Source organism: Lactuca serriola, chromosome 4 (genome assembly GCF_051521515.1).
Source record: "Lactuca serriola cultivar US96UC23 chromosome 4, Lser_US96UC23_V15, whole genome shotgun sequence".
Lineage (NCBI taxonomy): Eukaryota > Viridiplantae > Streptophyta > Magnoliopsida > Asterales > Asteraceae > Lactuca > Lactuca serriola.
The window spans coordinates 265,029,133-265,043,456 of NC_136411.1; positions in this window are offsets into that span (position 1 = coordinate 265,029,133).

Below are 14,324 nucleotides of genomic sequence, written 5' to 3' on the forward strand. Positions count from 1 at the left end.
TAATAGATTGATCAACACGATCATCTATTTATAGGAAAAAACAGTACACATTAAATAATAAAATAAGAGTAGCTTGGGCGGCCCTATTGCCCATGACTGATTTGTACAGTCTACTAAGAAATGTCAGTATAAAGTTGATCATTTTTTTATCACTGAAAAGACAGAACAAAATCTTTAGGCTCAAGTGGACTTTTCCTCTTCAGTATACAACAACATACAAGGCACTTCGGTAAGCCTAAGATGTCGCATCTGAATGCAGTCAAACAAATATTCAGATACCACAAAGGATCTAAAGCTTTAAGGATCTGATATCAACTATAGGAACCCATTTGTACGAAAGACTAGGTGCGGAATAAAAGGATCTTGATATTTAATGATTACAAAAATATAAATGAAGAACATAAGATGAGTAATTGAATGATATAATAGAAAGATAGGTTACAATATGAAGAACGAAGAACACCTTGGTGGGAGAGAGCCCAACCGAGAGTTTCTATCTGACTAAACAAAAGACTACATATTTGGTGCACACTAAATAAAATGACCACTCCTTCACTATTTATAGAGAGAGGCAAGTTACAATACAATAAAGGGTAATAAAATAACCTAACTTATCACTCATAATTTGTAGAGCATTTCCATACTCCAACAAAAACTATCACATCTAAGATCATAAAGGGTATGAATTCTCAAACTTGGTACCCCAATCAACTTTCAAGAAGTTAATCAAAGAAATCCTCAAGATATAAACAAAAACAGTTAAAGATATTAAATTCGAAGGAAAAAATCTAAGTCAAATTTCAATAAAGTCTTGCGCCACCAAAGATTTAAATTTGGCACAAGAGAAGAACCTATATGATGTGATATATGATACTTTCAAAATAGTGAAAGCATAGGTGTCGTGCCCTTTGGGTGAGCTAACTATTTCAACTATAGTTGATTTGCCATGTAAGAGTCTATAAGGATGGGTTGAGCTCGATAATTATGGTAAACTTAAAAAGAAATAAAATTTTAAAATATGATATATCTATGAAAAATGTAAATTAAGTATACTATTTATTTAATTTTATGGCTGGTTTACCGGTCTACACCGTTAAACACTTCTCCGACTTTGTGTTCTATGATTACACTAGAGGTATTTATATTGGTGTTCAGGTCCATGATTCCATTGGAGCTTCATAGATGTGTATTCTGATCATGAGAAAGAAAAGAGTGACATGATTGTAGAGCTTGGAACTTTGATTTTAATTCGTTTGAAAAAAAAATCGACGGGAAGTCTAATAATTACATATATATTCTAAAGATTGTAACTTTAACTTAAACGCTTATTGGTTAAAAAAAAATTAAAATTTCGATTCTTTTTTCAATTAAGCATCACATTAATCCCTATTAAATACCCTACACTTAGGTTTTGCTTGCCCTCAAGCAAACATAGAGTCATAAAAGTTCAAAACCTCAACGTATTTTAGCAAAACTCCAAGAAACTAGACTCAATTTTTTAAACATAAAAATCCTAAAATACTCGAAATTGTAATGAATACAATCTTTTGGCTAAAGCCTTATTTCTTCATGAATATTTTTTATACTTTTAGTTTTCACTTGTTTTTAGACATAGTACTATTATGAAACCCATGACCTTCGATGAAGTCCACGTAACAATTTTTTTTCCAATTGATCCCGAACTAGTTGGCGTGTCGTCGCTAGATGTAAACATCTCATGGGGGTATTGACCGAAGTTCAAAGGTCACATATTGGTTTCGTTCCTACTAATAACATATATTTTAAAGCTTGGAACTTTAACTTTAACCCTTATTGGTTCGAAAAAACATAAAAAATTTGACTATTTTTTCAATTAAGCATCACATCAGTACCTATACCCTATAATTCAATTATACAATGCCTTGATTGTGTAAATAAACATTTAAGCATAAAATAAAAGAGAGAATAAGAATGAACTCCTTTTCGGTATGTAGTAGTGAGATCGAAACCGTGTTGATATGTTGTTGTCTGTTTTGTAAACCGGAACTCGAACTTCATTGTTGAATTGATTTAATCGGCATATGCTTTTCTTTAAAGCTTATAGTATGTTGGGGCAGACTCTTCATTGCATCGTGAAATGGTAGTTATTGTGTTATGATAAGTCTTTATTTGGACTTCTTTATCACAATTTTAAGTAAGCATTGCAGTGCGGGTTTTCAAGTCTCATGTCACAAAATCGAACAATGCAATTTCTTTATTGCGAATGTTGAATCAATCTGGAATATCATCATCTTCACGAATTCCAGTCTCTTGAATAATCCTTGTCCCTAAAATAATTATGCAACAAATTTTCCACCAACTCCACACTTAAAATTTTGACATGCCTTTAACCTTAAATGTCTTAGCATCAAAGGAATAGTCGAAAAACATGAATGCAATGCAGAGAAATATAAAGTAAAGGCTCCATAATCATAAATAAATACACTTGAGAAAAATAGATTACTTACAAATACTGGAAAATACTAATAAAAAGAAATTTCAAAAATAAAGGTCGGGTTGCCTCCTACCAAGCACTTATTTTTTGCTTGAGTCATGAGTCGGACTCCTCCCTCTATTTTTCTTTCTTCACTTTATAGGGTGCTTTCTTCCATTCCAATCTCTTCCTCTTGCAACTAGCTACTCTTTTCTTGTAACCTTCCCTAGCACTTTCTTTTCTCGAGTTCAACTTGGATTCAGTTACCTCTTTCCTCTTCCGTTTCTCTTTCTCTTTTCCAATGTTTTTTTTCTTTCAAGACTTGAGTGCTTTCAACTTATGGCATTTGGATATAGAATCCATAATCTTGTGTACGTGGTTCATCAATTCCGGGTGAAAAAATTTAACTTTAAGGATTCTTTTTGATTTCGTCCTTCATGACCTTTTCAAGTACTAGCAAATCTCGTTTGCTATCTGTAGTGACTTGAAGTTCTTCATCTACCCACTTGGTTTCTTCTTGATATTCTTCTTCTAAATAAAATGGGATGATTTCAACATCCAAAAATTGATCATCCCCTTTGTTTAAGCAGTAAGTGAAAAATACTCATGCTTTTTTCTATGTCTACTCCGTTATTTCATCAACTTGAAAGATAAGCATCACTCAAGAAATATTCCATTAGGTGTTCATCTGGTTTGTCTATATGCTCATCTTGTGTATTTTCCTTCTTTGGGATTTCCTTGATTCAATTTCCTCTTCTATTTTAACTTCAAAATCAAAAAATTGATTTTCGATATTAAATTCAAAATCGTTACTGCTCGCGAAGCTATACGCCTTTAGATCGCGACACGAGTTATCCTCATGTTCGATTGAAACTTTCAGATTGTCAATGACTTGCAGCACAGTATTGATAGCATTATAACATGATTTATCGTTGCCCCATTGTTCCACAAATTTATTGTATTCTTTATCCATTAACCGTATTAGTTCTTCAAATCTTTCATTGTCCTATAGCTCTTCATCTTCAAAGGTATCAACATGAAAAAATTCATGTTTTCTTTTCACAATCTTTGAATCATCCACACCAAAAGTAATCTCCTTGGTATCAAATCAGAGTGTAAGTTTGGATTCATAATATAATTGACACTTCTAAGTCCTCCTCCATCTCTATGATCACGAAATCAATAAGAACAATAAAAGATCCTATCTTGACCAACACATTTTTTTTGATATTACCCTTTTTATATGTAATAGTCTTGTTTGTTATATGACTTGACATTTTTGTATGCTCCAACTCCAATACTCCCAATTTTGAAAAGAAAGAGTATGACATTAAATTCACCCTAGCTCCCGAATCAGTTAATTCATGCACTTTCATGTCTCCAAACTCGCATGGAAGCAAAAGGCTAGCTAGATGATTAGATCTTCCATCTTTTTTGGAATTTCATTCGATACATCAACCAAATTTTGCTTGTTAACCACCTTAACTGACAACTTTTCCAAAATATTTTGATTATTTTTCAAAACTTTGAGGAATTTGGCATAATTCGACATTTTTATGAGTACTTCTAGAAGAGGAATATAGCTTGATTTCAGACCAATTTGCTCCATGAACTTCTTTTGTTCTTATTCCAACTTATTTTTTACTTTTCTCTTAGGATAAGGAAAAGGTGGGAGGAAATTATTCACTTATCTTTTTCCTATGCTAGGTGTTTTGCGGTGCATTTATGTGATGTTTATTTATGTTCAAAATATTATTTGTGTGTGAAAACTACATTTAACAATCAAAACAAAATATCAACATAAATGTTAAACAACACAAACATGTTATAAACATATGTGCATAAACAAACCGTCCAGTGACATTTTTGTAAGCCATTCCAAAAATAAAAAGTCCATTCCTAAGTGGAAATTAAGGGACCAAAACTTCTAGTGATATTATTTTTGAAGCTCCCACTTGCGAAAACATCCAATGCTTGGAAGAAGTTTAAAAACTCATTCAAACGTATTATTCCAGTAGCTTGCAACACTTCCCAAAAAAAGGTTGCCTTAAGACCTGCACCTTCAAGGATTCTGATGCAACACTTCCCAATAGCTACACTTTATCAAAAAGGCTGCATTGTCCATGACTATTTTATATAGCAAAAATCACCCATTTCTGATCTTCAGTATGGCTCTATCTTCATTTTTTGTTACATTTTATAAAAAGTAAATTATTTCTAAAACTATTATGTTACTTAAAAAAATACACAAAATGAAAACTATCCATTTAATTATTAGATGCCACATTAATAAATAAATATTACAACTATTTTAACAAATCAATACAAACATATCCATAAAATGTGACAACCCAAAAATTTCCTTTCGGTAAAACCATCAACTACAATTGAAGTCAAATCTGTATCAACTAACTATTAAACTTTTGGGATAAGTTTTGAGTGTTTTAAGGTTAGTGCTCCAGAGGATATCAGGAGAGAGGATACACTAGGGTTTAATATGTTGCAATAAGTGCCCAAACCTTCAAGAGTTTGGAATATTACAGTCCAAAAATGGTATTCGGACCAAAAACCCTCAAGGCTATATAAAGAAAATTTAGCCATTTTGGATTCATTTGTTACATTTCTAGCTAGAGAAAAGTCGATTTTCTCTCTCAAGGATCTTCACCCGATCACCCCCAACTGTGAGTACTTCAACCTAGAGTGTATATAAGTGTGTTATATGCTTTCATAACATGAAAATCAAGCCAAAACAACAAGATTTGGGAGTCTACCGCCCAAGAACATCTTGGAGAGTAAACTCCTTTATAAGTGCCAAAGTGTGCCCAATGTCCCTCCAAGCCTTGGGACTAAACCTAGAGACTACCATTACTTGTTTTAGACCCCCACAAAATTAAGCAACAAGGCAAGAAGTGAGTTCACGGCCAAGGAAGTTCTTGGGCCGTGAACTCCATTTTAGGGTGCCAAAATGCCCTAAATGCCTTCCATAAGCCAAGAGACAAGCATAGCCCTTTACCATGATGTGTATAGGACCCAAAAAAATCAAAATATCATCACCCATAAGTGTTTACGGCCGCAAACACATGACCAAATGGCCCATGGGCCGTAAACTCAAGATAGAGGTGTTTTGATGCGCAAACACTTCCAAGGGCTTAGGCATGAATTTAGAATGCTTCTTTATGACCTTTAGGACCCTCATAAGTATATTTGGCCATGAGTTTATGTTAGTAAACTCATTTGGGCCGTGAACACCCCAAAAGTGCCAAAAGAAGTGGTCTTTCTCATCCTAGGGTAGAGCTAATGTCCCTAAATCACCCCCTAGACTTCAAACTAGCACTAACCCATGAGTAACCATGAGTTTACGGCCGTAAACTCACTTGGGCCGTGAACTCATGGTAGTAAACTCATGTGAGTGCCTTTATACCTTCCTATGTTGAATCACATGTGATTCCAACACTTGGTCAAGGTGTTTCCTAGTCCCGGAAGGTGTTTCCTTTCATATAGTTGTTATAAACACTATATTCATGTCAATATGTGTCCTTATATGTCATTTAGGACTATTGTGTCTCGGGACTTCATTCGTGGAACTTCTCATCCTTACATGCATACCCGTTTGAATCACCCACATCAGGTGAGTTCATACCCCGTAATGAATCTTTTAACTATTTTAATTGTTTTAAGGGGGGGGGGGATACAAGTTGAACACAATGATAATTGTGTAAATGTTTATTATAAACATCTTTCAAAATGTTACTTATGTTATTTATAAGTTGTTAAAACATTTCAAAACTCTTTTAAAGGTTATGTTACTTTATAGTTATACAATACTCCATTTATAAAGTATAAGCATAACGTTGTAGATAAATGAGTCTTTTCAATAACAGTCCAGTTAGAGCATTAGTAAACTATTATAGGTATAGTTTAAGAGAATGCTATTCATTACTTCTAGTACAATGAAGCATATACAGAACAGAACAGAACAGAACAAACAGTGAAGAGAATCAAACAATACCAGAACAGAACATAACAAACAATTAAATTGCTATAGCATGATAACACGCAGACAGGATCTAACTTTAATGTGAAATACACGGCTTGCATGGATTTGCTCGGGTCGCGTATGGTTCCCTCAATCTCCATACATGAGAACGGGTTAGTAGGGGTTCCAGCTTTCACATTGTTATCGTAATAAAACACACATATGTTTTTAGGTTGATAGTACCTCCGTATGTCATTATAAACGACATCAGGGTACTCATTTCTCCCATTACTTTCATAAAGTGCCGGTAACACTTGAAGGTTAATCTATTCTCTATTCATTATAGGTTATAAACTAGGGAGAATGTACTTTACAGTTGACAAAGGAACAGTAGAGTCTTGGTAGAAGACTGCTTTCATAACAGTAGATTCTTGGTAGAAGACTGCTTTCATAACAGTAGAGTCTTGGTAGAAGACTGCTTTCAAAACAGTAGGGTCTTGGTAGAAGACTGCTTTCAAAACAATCGAGTCTTGGTAGAAGGCTACTTTTAAAAAGTTAGAACCATGATGCTAACCTTATGATTTCGTAATGTATACACTATAGGATACATATATGTTAAGTAGATTCCGACAGCTAATAGGATGTGTGTTCTTCGTTGTACGTCCTGTTCCCATTGGATGTGGGTTTACACCGAGGTCACCCAATCTATTATCTACCCAAATCTATATATATTTATGCTTAGTATACATTAAGTCATCATAAGGGTACCAGGTATGGATCAGGTCATAGGACCCAGAGTCAATGCACAGTTTTTCTAGTACAAAACTTTCGTGTCAAAGTCAGTACTTTTGATATACAAAACTAGCGATTTCCCAGTTAAGGGATTAATCCATTTTATTAAGCCAGTACAGTTTTAAAGACTTTAAGTGAGTTAACTCTATAATACCTTAGTTTATACACCATGTTTATATATAAGACTAGTATCCGATAGCTAGTAGGATGTGTGCCCTTCACTGTACGTCCTGTTCCCGTTGGATGTGGGCTTACACCGAGGTCACCCAATCTACTATCTACCCGATATCAAATTATATATAGCAGTATAAACAAAGCTATTATAAAAGTAACCACCATAGTCAATATTTTATTATAAGAAATATAGATTTTCTTAAAAGGAACTCTCCATTAGATATAAAGGAACCATTACAAATAACTCCATGAGTAACAAGTGAATACACCAAGGTTATATATGACAACGATCTAACAACCAATGGAATATGTGTTATCCGCCTTACTTACTGTACCTCGTCGGGTTGTAGGTTGAGGGCAGATGCGCATAATCGATTGTTTGTTTACTCCAAGTATATATAACTTGTACCCACTTATTACGCATAGAAAGGCTTGTAGTGTCATTTTACTCAACTCCCATTTTAAGTAGGAAATATATGATTTTCTAGAGGAACAGGCAAACTTTACAAAACAACACCTTACAACTTGCAATACTTTACATATACATTTTCAACCACATTTTTACAGCTTACTCACATCACTAAAATCTTATGAACTCACTAGCTTAATTGCTGATCAACTCCTTCAAATAACTTGTATTCTCAGGAGACTATTAGACAGGTGCTCGTGTTGGGGATTCAGAAGATGGAGCATTATAGCTTCAAGTCTTGTTTTGTTATTTGTTTAACTTCTAAGTTTTGTGAATACATAGATTGTAAACACTTTCTTTCTAAATGAAATGGTTGTTCATTACTTGCTTACCATATACATATCTTGTGATACTTGACATGACGTCCTCCACCCCCGAACGTTTCCGCCGTTCCGGTTTTGGGGTGTGACATAAAAGGTCTATGGCGAGTTTATGCACATCATACACACACACACACACACACACACACATATATATATATATATATATATATATATATATATATATATATATATACATACATATATATATATATATATATATATACACACACACACACACAAACACTTAAAATTATATAAAAAATGCTTTATTTTTCTAAGAGAACTTTTATTACTAAAAAGATGCATGTATGCTTGTAGCCATAAAAATAACAATTATAAACATTTTAAATTTTTCATAGAAAATATATATGATTTTTCTTGCAAAAAGAAAACCATGTTTTCTAGAAACAAAGATAATATAAACTTATCAAATAGTCTAACCACACTTACAAAAATGGCTATGATACCAATTATTGTGTTTTTATTAAAATATAGTCTAATTTTAGTGACAAAACTGACATAATTAACAATGAAAGCATTTTAGAGTTTGAATAAACTAAAATCATTTTAACCAACCAAGGATCGTGTAACGCCCCGATCCTCAGGTATTAATTAATTAAGAATTTTTGGACGAAGCTCTACTCGACGAGTTGGTCGACCTACTCGTCGAGTAGGAGCGGGGTGAGAACACGTGTTTAGTGACCTACTCGGCGAGTCCACTATTGGGACTCGGCGAGTAGGAGCTGGCAGATGAAACCCTAAATCCCGGGGTTTTCACCCCTATTTAAAGGAGCCTCAGCCTCCTTTGGGCCTCCTTACAGTCTTTGAGAGCCCTTAAAACCCTAATTCGTGTGTGTGTGCCTTGGTGTGGGTTTGAAGCTTGGAAAAGAGGATCTTGGAGGAAGGAAACTAAGAGTGCAAAGGAAATTGAAGCAAGAAAGGAGTGGGAAGTGGGTTTTGCCTCAGCTAGCATCGTTTGAAGGTATCAAAGTGCCATTCTTACTTCCTTTTCTTCCTTTTTGTTGAGTTCTAGGGCTTTTTATGGATTTTCAAGTTGGGATGTTGAGCTATGGGCTAGATCTGAAGTTGTAACTTCAGATCTGGACCCTCCTTGGATGCTAGAGTCATAAAGTTGCTGTATTGGTTGTGGTTGAAGTCCCTCTTGGACTAGAAGCTCCATTAAGAACTTAAAATAGACATTTGGAGCCTTTATAGCCATGCATGCACATAAAGTTTGCAACTTTACGTAGTAAGTATGCCCTAGAAGCCTGGATCTGTGATTTGGAGCCGCTGCATGGCTCAAAACAAGTCTGTATGGAAAGAGGACTGGATGGGCTCGACGAGTCGCAAGTATGACTCGACGAGTTACATGAAGATGGTCATTGAACTCGGCGAGTTGGATGAACAACTCGGCGAGTCCGATGAAGATCGCCATAAAACTCGACGAGTTGAAGAACAACTCGGCGAGTCGGATGGCTTTTCCCTAGGATATGCATGCATGTGTACCCATCGAGTGGCAAGGAGGAAACTCGACGGGTGGCCTTAAGGATTGATCAGGATTTGAAGGAACTCGATGAGTCACTCCGATGACTCAGTGAGTTGGAATGTGTTCCATGGACTCGGCGAGTTAAGGTCAACATGGACTGTTGACCTTGACTAAGGATTTTGTCCTTGATCAGGAATCACTAAGAGGTTATGGGTGTCTCATAAGAGTAAGACTTATGAGTATATTGTGCTATGGTTATAGGTGGTGGAACCGGTGTCAAGTGATCCGATAGTTCGAGTTTGCATTTCGAATCGACATCTGCAAGGTGAGTTATCCTCACTATATCGATAGGGTCTACGGCACCAAGGCCGGCCCTTTATGATTTACATCCTGGTTTAGGATGGTTGCTTTGTTATTGCCATGTTAGATTTCATCCTGGTTTGGGATGGGTGTTATGTGATTTCTATGTTAGAATTCATCCTATTTAGGATGGTTGTTTTGCTAGAGATCAGTTAGATCGGTTGTCATGGTATGCTACATATGATTCTGATCTGTTAGATCGAAATTAGGATAGATAATATGTTATGCTTTTATGATATGTAAGGATTGGTATGTTAGTGACCTGTTAGGTCGATTCTCTAGTTATGAGTGAAACTCTATGATTGATGGTAAATGAGATAGATATGTTTGCTATGTGTATGTGCTAGTATATGATAGTATGCGTACATGAATAGTTGCTGGTTGGTTGGGTTGAGGTGGTCCTGCTTTTTGCTGAAGGCCAACACACCCTCTGAGTGGTCCGGGGAGACTGTAGGCCCACGCGGCGGACCATTCATGCCAAAGGCTCGGGATAGATTCAGATAGACTGTAGGCCCAGTAGGGAGGAGCAGTCTGGCCGATGGCCCAATATGTATGTTGTTTGATTGATCGTTATGGCTATGGTTTCTGCCAGTGTGCTATTGGTATTTTGGGGGTAGCTCATTAAGCCCTCGGGCTTATAGTTTTTAGTTTATTGTTTCAGGTACTTCAGGAGAGCGAGGGAAGGCAAAGGTGTGACCGTACCGCTCCTCATCCTCATGATCTATTTTGGGACACTCTGATGATAAATGAATTGGAAATGTTTTGTAAAAACAATTACTATTTGACTCTTTTGTTAGTATTATAAGTTTAAATTTTGCGTAAATTTTATGGGTGTTACAGATCGTGTTGTAAAACTTAGAAATATTAAAACAAAAAACAAAGGAAAGAAGAAGTTTACAACCTTTGAAGGCTTTGGTTCCTTTTGATAATTTGGAAGTTGATGAGGATGGCATTGAAAATCCAAGTAGAAGTCCTCTATAATGTATCCATCAAAGCAAGAGTAGAAATACTAGTTGATGCTAATCTGTCACTTGTAAAATGTTGTTCTTCAGCTTTAAGACATATCCTAAATATGATTAAAGAGAAGAAACATTTAGGCCATTATCCTGCATCGAATTACAAGAAAGGAGAATGGAAGAATGAAGCCAAAAGCTACGGTTTTCGCAGAACTAAATGAGAAAAGAAAGCAATCAAAAAAATCCACATAGATCACTTGTAAGTCCCACTTTATATTCCATCCAATGTATAAAAATGTGAAGACCATAAAGCGAAGGCGTAATGCTTTCTTACAAGCATGAGACTAAGTAATAAAAAAAATACAAAAGCAATCCCGCCCCATACTGTAAAACCCCATTTTCACCTTAGAGTATAAACAACCAATCACACAAATAGGTGTCTTTAATAGAAGACTATTTAGGATAAATAATCTTGAAGAAAGTCGTAGTAATCGCAAAACCGAGAGTGTGCGTATATATAACGTCCAAATATGAAATCGTCAGAGGAAGTTATGATTTTTAGAAGATTCAAAAGTGTACGACGCAGAAACCGAAATTGAGATCGATCGATTGTCAGGAAAAACAATTTAAACGGGAGTTGAAGATCTCGTCTATATGATTACGTTGATATAAAGACAGTCGGGAATGTAATTATATGAGAGAGTTATGATTTTTATTTAGGCTTTAACAGTCTAAGCCTGTTAAAAATATAACTTCAAAAATAAAGTCAAAATTAGTCGACGGAGTCTAAATGAAAGCTATAAATCTCGTCGACAGCTACACGTGGATATAAAGCCTATAGAAAATAGAGCTCGTACGGAGAAGATATGAATTTTTGAAGAAATTGGAAACTCTCGTGAGTAATACAAAAAATATGTGTGGCATGCACTGACACTCCCCCGGATATCTGCTACGTGTCACCACCCAGACGACGCCATATCAGCACTTCCGACCAATTACACGGCACACACTCAACCTTGTGTGCGGCTTCACACGACCATGTGCGCGGCGCAAACCGTAAAATTAGCTATAAATAAGCGACGAATTTCATTCATTTCTTTCATTCCTTTCCTCTTGAACCTCTCTGGAACTACTTTGTATCTCTCGATCTTTTTCTCTCTAATTTTACCGAATACATTAGCAGATGCTCTAAGGTAAAAAGCCGAGCACATAGAAGTGCTTGTTATCGGGGTCCTGCCCGCGACTTTTCAGTTTTTTTCGTCAGAAACTCTTTGTAAGTTAGGCTACACTTACTCTACTTTATGTGTAACTTATAGTATCATTCATAGTCATTGTTATGAATGTTGAAATAATATTTATCAGTAATTCTAGATATAATTTTTATTGATCTACTTAGAAGAGAGGTGTCTAGAATGGTCACATTGGCTTGGTTGGGTTTCAAAAAGGCTATATGCAGAAATGGTTCCGCCTCCCACCTGTCCATCCTGGCTAATCCTTATTTGATAAAATTTTTGGTATTTCATTGGGATTAGTGAAAGATCTAGCTTTCATTACTAGACCATCATAGAATTTAATAGAATAAAGTATTATAGGTTAATACTTGTTAAACGCGTTACCGATTCACCAAATTGTCAATAAGACTCACCCATATAACTTTCAATCTTCTGAGTCATTGTCATGGTGAGTTATCTTAAAATAACATGTAGCATAATATATATATATATATATATATATATATATATATATATATATATCAATGTATTTTAGGATAGAGAACGAGTACAATAGAGCTAGTAGTACAATCTCTATGATTAAGTGTGAACAACTAGAGCGGTAAGTATAAATATGCATGTATTAGTAGAATTGTAACATCCCAAGTTCCAAAGCAAGAGATCGGGGGTGTAATGTGTAAATGGAGGTTTGGACTCGGCGAGTTGGAAAGGAAACTCGGCGAGTCGATTCGCGTGTGGATCGCGTGAATAAGTGACCCGACTCGGCGAGTCGGCAGCTAGACTCGGCGAGTCGGTGCTGGAATAAAAAACCCTAATTTTTAGGGTTTGCACCCTATATAAGGAACCTTAAGCCCCACCCCAGCCTCTTTAGCATTCCCTTTGTAACGCCCCAATTCTTAGGTATTGTTTAAAGAAGATTTATGGGGTAAAGCTCTACTCGACGAGTTGGTTGACCTACTCGTCGAGTAGGTGCGGGGTGGGAACGCGTATTAAGTGACCTACTCGACGAGTCCATATTAGGACTCGGCGCGTAGGAGCTGGCAATTGAAACCCTAAACTCTGGGGTTTACACCCCTATTTAAGGGAAACTTAACCTCCCTTGGGCCTCTTTACAGTTTTAGAGAGTCCTTAAAACCCTAATACGTGTGTGTGTGCCATTGGGTGATTGAAGCTTGAAAAGAGGATTTTTGAGGGGGAAGGCTTAGAAGAGAAGGATATTGGAGTAAGTGGAGTGTGGGAATCAGCTCTTATCTCAATTGCCATCTTCTGGAGGTAACTAAACCGACTTTTTCCTTGTGAATCCCTTCTATTGGTTGAGTTCTAGGGTTCCTGGTGAAATATTAAGTTGAAAGGATGAGCTATGGGCTAGATCCGAGGTTGTAACTTCAGATCTGGACCCTCCTTGGATTCTAGAATCATAAAGTTGTTGTATTGGTTGTGATTGAGGTCCCTCTTGGACTTGAAGCTCCATTAAGAACTTGAAATAGACATTTAGAGCTTTTATAGCCATACATGCACGTAATTTGCAACTTTACGTGATAAGTATGTCCTAGAAGCTTGGATCTGTGATTTGGAGCCGCTGCATGGCTGAAATCAAGTCTGTATGGAAAAAGGACTGAATGTACTCGGTGAGTCGCAAGGTTGACTTGGCGAGTCACATGAAGATGGTCGTGACCTCGACGAGTTGGATGAACATCACCATAAAACTCGGCGAGTCCGATGAAGATCACCATAAAACTCGACGAGTTGAAGAACAACTCGACGAGTCGGATGAGTTTTCCCTAGGATATGTATGTGTGCATATCCGTCGAGTTGCAAGGAGGGAACTCAACAGATGGCTTGAAAGTTTGATCAGAAATCGATGGAACTCGACAAGTCACCCAATGGCTCGGCGAGTGGGATGTGCTTCAAGGCACTCGGCGAGTAGCCGAGGGTACTCGACGAGTTGGGGTCAACATGGACTGTTGACCTTGACTGAGGACTTTGACTTTGACCAGGGGTTGACTGGTGGGTTATGGAGTACCTTAGAAGGTTAAGGACTTATGGATATATTGTATTATGGTGTTAGGTGGTGGAGCCTATGTCAAGTGATCCGATAGTTGAA